We start from the raw sequence: 8638 nt of genomic DNA, 5'->3' as shown, positions 1-8638 counted from the left end.
AAATTGGATAAAATTCAGCTATCTTTCAAATTCGAAGTCAGTATTTCAATAAACTAATCATGATAGGTATGGATGCATTTATTTCTATAGGTCACTACATTTGTGTACCTAACGAGATTGGGATATAACTTCTCCAGGGACGAAAATATATATCGGGGACGAAACAACGTGAAGTCCGAAGAAACCTTGGATTAACTCAGATCTAGTTTCGTTTTGCAAAGATGATGTTATAGCGGGAAAATTTCGGTTGTCAGTAAAGATCAGTAAACAGGTTAGCTGGCACATGTTTCATGTTTTGTTTAGAACATACTCACCCATTCTCGTCCATGAAAAATCAGTATTTTCCCTTCTATTTTTCATAGTACAAGGCTTTCCATGCTCTATAAAATGCTATACATGAATAACTTTTCGTTGTAAATTAATTATAAACTTTAAAGTGGACTTTTAAAACTGCACTACCCACCAGGCATTTCAACGTTGAATCAACGTTAATCTGTAAAGTTGAAAAGACATTGAATTAACTGTTTTTAAAAGGTTTTATTTATTCATATTGGTGAATCAAAGTGCCGTTATTTGTGATGTGTTACCTGGTTACAAGAGAGGATAATTTACAAGAGAGATTACCCTGTCATCACAACAAAGATTGAAGATGTGTGCATAATATTTTTTTATTAATATCTTTTAATATATCATCAAAGACATTTTAAACTTTTATTTTATTCACTTTAACTAACTAATTTTTAATTATATTTTTCATATCGTAAATATAAAAATATCTGCTTTTTCGGTTAAGTATTCAAAATTTTAATACTCATTTGATAAGTGGAGTGCTCTGATAAAACGGAGGAATATACCAGAACAGAATAGAACAGAAACAACGTTATATTTTCAACATTGTATCAACTTTGATATTTCCGTGAATATAGGTTGAAACCTAACATTGAAACAACGTCACCTGAATATTGCAACAACATTGATTCATGTTGAAATAAGCAATTCGTTTCTTGTTGTTGGTTCATCTGTCATATTTGTTTGTCATTTAGGCGGTTGGTTTTTCTCGTTTGAATTGTTTAAAACAAATTGTGTCCGGGTCTTCTATCGCGGACTATATGGTGTGGTGTTTGCTTATTGTTGAAGGCCGTTTAGTTACCTCCACGTCAATTGGACTCTGGTGGATATTTGTCTCATTGACAATCATACCCCATGCCATCTTCTTATATCTATAATACTTAGTAATCACAAAATATATTGAATCCACATGACTCAGAAAGATTTGAAACAAAACAGTACAACATATGTCAAGTTATGATAAAGCTCATATAGCCAAAAGGTTATCTGGTAAATGAATACAAATAATCTCTTATTCATTTTTAATAGTTTCGTGAAAATGAATTGTATTCTCCAAGCTCCTCCAACCATATCTAGTGCATGATCCTTCTTTAATTTAGCTTCTGTTATTTTTGTGTAGGCATCCATTACTCTTTCTGAAAAAAAAAACAACCACAAATAAAAAATATCAATGTTTTGTAAACAAGTTAACCATGTTAACAATAGTTAACAATTACGTAGAACGTCAAAGGCAGGGAATAAAATGTTATATAAAGCCAGTTTTTTTATATTAATTTACTGGTTAACATAAACGCTGATCCTTTTTTACATTTTTTCGCTCCTGTACACGTAGCAATGCCACCTATCTTGCGCACCAGGATATATTGTAACCATGCCACCCATCTCGAGCACCAGGATCTATTGTAACAATGCCACAAATCTCGAGCACCAGGTTCTATTGTTAAAATGCCACCTATCTCGAGCACCAGGATCTATTGTACAAATGCCACTAATTTCAAGCACCAGGATCTGTTGTAACAATGCCACCCATCTCGGGCACCAGGATCTATTGTAACAATGCCACCAATCTCGAGCACCAGGATCTATTGTAACAAACCACCTATCTCGAGAACCAGGATCTATTGTATGAATGCCACCTATTTCGAGCACCAGGATCTGTTGCAACAATGCCACCCATCTCGGGCACCAGGTTCTATTGTTAAAATGCCACCTATCTCGAGCACCAGGATCTTTGTACAAATGCCACTAATTTCAAGCACCAGGATCTGTTGTAACAATGCCACCCATCTCGGGCACCAGGATCTATTGTAACAATGCCACCAATCTCGAGCACCAGGATCTATTGTAACAAACCACCTATCTCGAGAACCAGGATCTATTGTATGAATGCCACCTATTTCGAGCACCAGGATCTGTTGCAGCAATGCCACCCATCTCGGGCACCAGGATCTATTGTTAAAATGCCACCTATCTCGAGCACCAGGATCTATTGTTACAATGCCACCCATCTCAAGCACCAGGATCTATTGTACAAATGCCACCCATCTCGAGCACCATGATCTATTGTAACAATGCCACAAATCTCAAGCACAAGGATCTATTGCAGACGGTTTTGTTTTAAATTTGATATGCATTAAAAAAATATTAATACAAATCAAATCAAATGTCTTTATTCCTTATCAAAGGGCCAATATAGAGCATATAAATCAACACAAATCACAAAGTTCATGCAGTATCAACACAAACAACACATGCAATCTAACATACATACTGATTATTGATAATAAAAAAAAATTAAATTTAAAAAAATACATACCTTGACCATGTTGACAGAATTTACCTATATCATTAAATCTTTTTTTCCAAAAACTCTTAAGTTACTGTTCTGTCCCTAAGACCTGTGCAAAAAATAAGAATAACATCATGACCATCATCGCCAAGCAATATTTCAAATTAGTAAAATACGATCGAAAAATAAAAAGAAATTATTAAAAATTTCAGAGCATAGTTGACAATAATTAAAATAGTGTGATTATGGAGGATGGGTTAAAATTTTAGATAAAAAAGGGGGAGATGATAATCTTACTTCGCAAAAGTTCCTTTTCTTTAACAAATCAGCAGTAAATAACTAAAATGAACTGTATGTAGGCTGAGTATGGTCTTTCCAGATTATAGTACATATTTATATAGAAGCGCAGTCATAAATTTGAACGTACAACAAAAAAGACAATGTACACGCTGAAGTCAGTAATGATATCTCTACAACATACACTATGGCGTATTTTCAAAATATACACATTTGTGCATTTATAATCTCCCAATGTTAACATCACACAAGCATTAAAAGACAATTAATACAGCAACGGATAATAATTTAAAGAAACACTTACATTTCTATGAATTCTTCTTTGCTGAAAATGGTCCTAAATATTGTCCAGTAAAATTATACCATCTCCCCGTTTGAAAAAGGCGGTCACACACGTGCGGTCATACATTAATTAGCTTCATGTCACGTGATAACTTTATCAATAGATATTGGGAGTGCTAATCCTCGTGTATCAGTTGTGTAGATGCCGCACTTTCACATGCTGTGTCTTATCATTGATTAAAATATTTCCGGATAATAACAAATTTGTTAGTAGCATATTTTGATGAATGATAAAATTTGTACACTTTTATGATTTTGATAAATGTCCCGGTTTTGGAATATTCCTTATTTTACTAGATATTGTACACACAAAAAAAAATGAAAGGAAACATTGATAACAATTTTCCATAGCAAAATCCTTATTTATGAACTTTTGCTGATATAATAACAAAGGAAGTACAACTATAATGATTCACCTTTAACGCTGATGGTGAATAGTTTTTTACACTGATGCATACAATTTTTTTGTTGATAAATTTTTTCCACAGTTTGAGAAAATTGCACAAAATTTGAAATGGCCAAAGCCTTATTGGACTACAATGCTGCAAAGTGTTTTTGAGGGCCAGGCCGCTGAAATTTACGCAGCATTTTCTTCAGAAAAAAGTTCTGATTATGACATGGTAAAACAGGAAGTTTTGAAAGCTTATGAGCTAGTGCCAGAAGCATATAGACAGAAAAAAAAGTTTGATTCACAAACCTATGTTGAATTTGCTAGGGAAAAAGAAGATCTACCGGTATTTGATAAATGGCTTACGTCAAAGAAAATAGATAACAATTTTGATAACATACGACAATTGATGTTATTAGAAGAGTTCAAGCAGTGTGTTCATTTAAACTTAAAAACACATTTAGATAACAAAACTGTTGAGACATTACAAGAAGCAGCTGTTATTTCCGATAATTATACCCATTCACATAAAAGAAGTTTCAAAGGAGATAGATAATGCAATTTGAATGCTTTTGTTGTCCCCTGTTCAACGAGTTGGGGGGGACATAGAAATTTAGGGGGTAGGTCCATCCGTTCGTCTGTCTGTCCATCTGTCTGTCCCTCCGTGTGTCCTTCCGTCCAGTCTTGATAGCACTCTCACATGTACAATTCTTGCCAGATTTTTAAGAAACTTATATCCCAGGTTTCTATCTGACAGCAATGTCTTTGTTGAGTTCGAAAATCAGTGCCAATTAATAATTTTTAAAAAAGTTATGCCCCTTGGAAATATCATTATATGGAAAATTGCCTTATGAGCACTCTAATGTGTACAATTCTTGCCAGATATTTATGAAATTTATATTATAGGTTTATATCATTAACGTCTTTGACGAGTTCAAAAATCAGTGCTGATAATTTATTTTTAAAAGAGTAATGCCCTTTGGAAATATTGATTATATGGAAAATTGCATTGATAGCGCTCTCATATATGTTCAATTCCTGCCAGAATTTTATGAAACTTATATTAAATACCATATGGTTGCAATGACAAAATTGATGGTATAGGTATTCTATCTAGTCCTTCCTGTAGCTCGGTGAATGTGATGAATATTTTCAACTCTACTCCTCGACGTAGACGCAGTCATGGTCATCGTCATTATACATCACCTACTTTGCATGATGTCTCTATTAATGACTTGCTGCCATTTATACAAAAGCCGTTAGGTATTCATCACATTCGCACGAAACTGTATTCATTACCCCTTTCAAAACTTCATTCTCTGTTCAATTTATGTTTGGAAACCACGGTTACAAACCCTCATTCAAACCAATACAAACTTACAGCTATTATTTCGGATATTGCAAGTCACAGACTTTTCAAACCAGTTCGCATTGGAAAAGATGAAAAAGAGAAAAGATCTTTTCTTAAACTTTCCTTTGCCAACAAAGGTCTCGATGGCGTCAACTTAGGCAATATCCTTCATCATAAATTAGTTCAGTCGAAAATACCTCCTTATTTTAAAGATCAGTCTGTACCAATAATTTCTTATACCTATACCAAACCAATTGCAACTAAAATTTTCAATTACAAACACGTTTTGAAGGATCTCAACATTGACGACTTCAAGTCTAAACCTCCTGATTGCACCTGTGCTAGTTCCCAATTCACATATAATCCGGCTGGCCACGTTATTTCCGGAGACCTCAACATTGTCGATAACACTTCCCTGCGAAATTTGTTATCCAAAGGTCCGAAATATCGTGAGCCTAAATCCATCAATTGGAAATACAACTTCAAAATACTGATGGATTCAGTCGAGGATTACGCCAGGCAATTGGCTAAACGCGAGACAGAAGACGTAGATACTCTTTCCGAATGGATTAAGGCTGTGAGGTCGTTGATACAAATCCGAATTAAGAAACTAAATGGGCATATCAATACCCACGCTACATCAATTTTTAAAGACCCAAATGTTGCAAAACACTTGTCCTACCTCCATGACAAATATGTTGTTGTCCCCGCAGATAAAGCCCCAAACAACATCGTTTTTGTGTGTAAATATCATTACATAAACTGCTTGATAAATGAATTAGGTATTGACAATTCACTTGGAAACTCAACATATACCCTCACGACACTTACCAAAGAGGAAATCCTAGATAATCATAGGTCTGTTCTATGTTCCTTTGGAATTTCAACCAAAGACGAAGAACTGGATCTTCCATCACTGTATTGGATACCTAAACTACATAAGTGTCCTTACAAACAACGGTATATTGCTGGGTCTTCCAAGTGCTCCACGAAACCTCTTTCTAAATTATTAACATCTATTTTATCAGCAATCAAAGCCGGGCTCCAAAGTTATTGTGAAACTGCCTATTCTAGAGGTGGCGTGAATCAGATGTGGATACTAAAAAATTCAAAAGATCTTTTAGAGTACATACAATCTAAGACTCTCTCATCTTGCAATAGTATTAAAACATTTGACTTTTCTACACTTTACACAAGTATTCCCCATTCCAAACTAAAAGACAAATTGAAAGAGTTGGTATTACTTTGTTTCATTAAAAAGAATGGCGAACGTAGATACAAGTATCTTGTCTTGGGGAGGGATAAATCCTACTTTGTAAAGAATCACTCTGATTCAAACAAAAAATTCTCTGAAACTGACATTATCAAGATGCTTGATTTCTTGATTGACAACATATTTGTTACGTTTGGAGGACGTGTTTTTCAACAGACTGTCGGAATTCCAATGGGAACCAATTGTGCCCCTCTTCTTGCCGACTTGTTTCTTTATTATTATGAGGCTGACTTCATACAGGAGCTTCTTAGGAAGAGAGATAAGAAGTTAGCAATATCCTTTAACTCTACGTTCCGCTATATAGATGATGTTCTCTCACTAAATAATACAAAATTTGGTGACTATGTTGAACGAATCTATCCCATCGAACTAGAGATAAAGGATACTACAGATACAGTTAAGTCTGCCTCATATCTTGACTTACATCTAGAAATTGACAATGAGGGTCGGTTGAAAACAAAACTTTACGACAAAAGAGATGATTTCAGCTTCCCAATTGTGAACTTTCCATTTCTATGTAGCAACATTCCAGCAGCGCCTGCATACGGAGTATATATCTCCCAATTGATACGATATTCCCGGGCTTGTGTTTCCTATCATGATTTCCTTGATAGAGGATTGCTGCTCACAAGGAAGCTATTAAACCAAGAGTTCCAAATGGTGAAGTTGAAGTCATCCCTTCGTAAATTTTACGGACGCCATCACGAGTTGGTTGACCGTTATGGAATAACCGTTTCACAGATGATATCGGATATGTCCCTTATGTCGTAACTACAATACCCTTCCCTTTTCACGAATGTGACTTACCGAATTAGACTATTTACTGGATTTGTAATAACATAAGCAACTCGACGGGTGCCACATGTGGAGCAGGATCTGCTTACCCTTCCGGAGCACCTGAGATCACCCCCAGTTTTTGGTGGGGTTCGTGTTGCTTAGTCTTTAGTTTATTATGTTGTGTCATCTGTACTATTATTTGTCTGTTTGTCTTTTTATTTTTGGCCATGACGTTGTCAGTTTGTTTTCGATCAATGAGTTTGACTGCCCCTCTGGTATCTTTCGTCCCTCTTTTATATTAAAGGTTTATATCAGCAATATCTTTGTCACTATCTAAAATAAGTTCTGATTAAATATTTTTAATGATTTATTCTCCTTGGAAATATTAATTATAATGGAAATCACATTGCATTTTATTTGCTCTGAAGCCTTCATTTCTCTAAAATATTAATAAAAAGTTTTAAAAGAACAAAAAAGAAGTGCTTTATTGGGGTATCTAGTTTTTAAAATGTGTCCGATGACCCTGCCTGCCAACTAACATGGCCGCCATGGCTAGAAATAGAACATAGGGTAAAAATGCAAGTTTTGTCTATTATTTTGAAAACCGCTATGAATAGAGAAAATCTGATTGGAGCAAAAATGTTCAGAATGTTGAGCTCTACCAATTGTTCATATACGTCAAAATTGTCAGATGACTTCTTATAGGAGTTATTGCCCTTAAATGTCAAATTTTACCATTTTTTTTTCATTTTTGCCTATTATCTTGAAAACTATAATAGACATGATAGATACAGAGAAATATTAAATTGCAAAAATGATCAGCAAGACAAGTTCTACAAATAAGTTGACATTTGTCGAAATCGTCAGCCGACTCCTTATTAGAGTTACATACCTGCCAACTTTCATGATTTAGGCGTGTACTACACGATTTTGACCCTTTGTCACGATTGCACGATCGTGATCGTGAAAAAACCACTAAAACACGATTTTGTGAAAATTTACATGAAAAATATGATTGTTCCAGAATTTGAACTGTTCCCAAGGGAAGACAATCGTGATCAGCCAATCAAATTCTGTGTTTCTCATGATCAAATTAATAAGCCAATCAAAAACATTTTCTCTTAAGAATATTCTAACATGCTAGATTTTGAACTTGTGTTGTATTCCTCTGTGTGTTAGTCAGAATTGTAAAATCGTGAACATGGAAGGTTAATTTTCATCTGCAAGGAGGTTCTTAAACAGCTTAAGAATAAAAGCATAGCTGATTGACAAAATTCAATGATGCAGTACTACCATAAAGATAATAAATAGTAGTTTATTTACTAATTTATTGACATTACACTTGCTGTAACATATCTCATTTTTGTATGCAATTAAATTACCAAATGGGGTAAATCATTTAAAGTACAATGTACTATACATTTTGTACTTCATTTTTCACAAGGACCAAACAAACAGGTTTGGAACAAACCCCCAAATGAGGGGTATATCCCTTAAATGAGGGACTGTCCCCAAGACATTAAGACAAGGGGTCATTTTACTGTTGTAAAAAAGAAAAATTTAGATTTTTTA

General features: G+C 34.5%; 1 protein-coding gene across 1 annotated transcript in view; it reads left to right on the top strand.

The window, feature by feature from the left end:
• The first annotated feature begins 212 nt into the window (after positions 1–212).
• The window catches only part of LOC127731027 (aladin-like), a 67283-nt gene continuing 58857 nt past the window's right edge, over positions 213–8638 (top strand). Inside the window, exon 1 of the mRNA XM_052239773.1 lies at positions 213–271. The gene's annotated coding sequence lies outside the window, so the exon portion shown is untranslated. The remainder of the gene's footprint in view (positions 272–8638) is intronic.

The sequence above is a fragment of the Mytilus californianus genome, unplaced genomic scaffold, assembly GCF_021869535.1.
Source record: "Mytilus californianus isolate M0D057914Y unplaced genomic scaffold, xbMytCali1.0.p SCAF_2, whole genome shotgun sequence".
Lineage (NCBI taxonomy): Eukaryota > Metazoa > Mollusca > Bivalvia > Mytilida > Mytilidae > Mytilus > Mytilus californianus.
The sequence above is the reverse complement of the archived record's forward strand: the minus strand, read 5'-3'. Positions and strand labels throughout refer to the sequence as shown.